This window comes from Aplysia californica, unplaced genomic scaffold (assembly GCF_000002075.1).
Source record: "Aplysia californica isolate F4 #8 unplaced genomic scaffold, AplCal3.0 scaffold00908, whole genome shotgun sequence".
Classification (NCBI taxonomy): domain Eukaryota; kingdom Metazoa; phylum Mollusca; class Gastropoda; order Aplysiida; family Aplysiidae; genus Aplysia; species Aplysia californica.
In genome coordinates, this window is record NW_004798178.1 from 132,873 (window position 1) to 135,007 (window position 2,135).

Here is a 2,135-nt window from a genome sequence, read left to right on the forward strand (position 1 = left end):
CACACACACACACACACACACATACAACAATAACAACAAAACAAACCCAAACAACAACCCCAAAACAAAAAACAAAAAAACACACACACACATATAGTATACCCTCTCATACAAACAGGCACACTCGACGTCGACGAGGGAAAAGTTTACACGAAAGTCATGGTGCTTCTTGCTGTTCCTCTTCCACCTGACTCCACCGGGCTGCTCCAAACTCTGTCATATTAGGGGACAGCAGAGAGGCCTGAGATTAGTTATATATTCTATACCAGTGTGGCCCCTTACACTTGAGTATACCTTGCCAGATATGAACAAAAACTAAACGACTCTCACACTCACTGTCCTTTGAAGTCGTGCGTTGAAAATAGTGCTTACTGGGGCGTATTAATTTCAGAGAGACGAAGCCTAATAACAGCGTGAAAAGATTAAGTGCGGATAGTAATATGGCTCCATTTCCACCGTTTGCCCTGTCACGGTTTGAGAATGCACGAATAGCTTAAAGTTCTCTGTCGCTAGATGGCATTTGTCGAGCATAATAACACCAGTAAACTCATCTGTCAGTCTTTCTCTTCCTCCAGTGTGAGATATCCTTTTCTTCTTGCCGTCTGAGAAAACGAGGGCTAGATGCTTTTGTACAGTTTTAATTTCTCCCGGACGGATCCAGACATAGCCCAGTGTGCACCCCCCCCCCTCCACTTCACACCTGTCAAAAGTCGTGAGACACTCAAGAAGACAGAATCAGTTGCACACAACTCTTGGGATCGCGTTCAAATAATAATAATATAGCTTTTTTTTATATTTAAAATGATTTCGGAGTATTTCTTTCTTTTTTGTTCTTTCTTTAGCTGTCACGTTCTTCTTTTCTCTCGTTCTTTCGTTTTTTGTCTCGTTTGTTTCTTCCCTACTTTCCTTAGTCAAGGGATAGAGGATAGCCCAGTGATGATTCTGCTATTAAAAGTAGAACATTGGCAAAATGTAGGGTAGCATATTTGTGATCATAAGTGTCAGCTGTCTTCAGAAATGAACAAGCGCAAATTTATGAAAAGAACAGAGAACCGAAAGTTTAGCAGTTGGGTAGTTGCTATTATAACTACTTTACAAGTGTTTTTTTTATGCTCCCATCGACACACTCTAGGTTATTTAGGAGGCATGTCAAGGCCAACCAGGGTTGAGAGGGATACAACATCTCAACAGAAAGACTGTGATGCTCCATAGCTATTCCTCATTTGGGAATCGAACTCGGGTCTTCAGCGTGTGACCGCTACACCACATACGCCGGTAGTATACATCGTCTGCAGTGGTCGAGTAGTTGGTGATCTCAGCCTCCCAAATAATGTCAAGCAACATCGGTAACCCGCCGTTTAGACGGATGGTCACTGACGTGGGGTGTGTCCTTGAGGAAGACCTGTGCATTAGTCATCGTTGAAAACCAAAGCGTTATACAAATACAGTCAAACCTGCTCTTACAGCTATCGGTATAAAACAATCACTAGCATAAATGGTGAGTTCCTATTTCCTCCCTGGTGTAATAATAAAACCCCCTTTATACTGATGCTGTGTAAGACGGGGACCTGCTTAAGACAGTTACTTTCTAATCGACAAATTATTTTGGTCGTCATAGACAGTTTCAACTTAATGTACTTTGTTATGAGTCATATAGGGTACATTTGGAATCAGTTGACGTGCAATATTATGTAAATAAATACTCGTGCGCCCAACATACTTCAACGCTGAAGATCCGTCTGGGACTGAGATGGCAAAGTGGAGTGAACAGACATACAAAAGGAATTATTATGACGTCATGTGGCTCTTCCGTCTTAGCAGATACATGCCTGTCAAAAACTTCTTGGACTTCGCTAACCTCACTCTGAAAAAAAAAACAACAACAAAAAAACCCATAAAAATAATACCCAACAAAACTTCTAGATTGTTTTGCAAAGCATCAGAGAAGGCATGAAGGCTAAAAATAAAACTTGACAAATTCGGGAAAAAAGGAAAGGTAAGGAAAAGGTAATGTTCTTTACTCTAGCAAGTCACCAATAATTCCGCATCTACACTTCAAAATGCAGAAACCGAAGGTAAAAATGGAGACCAATTCTAACTTTGTTTACTAAGACTTTCTTATTTTCTTATCCTTG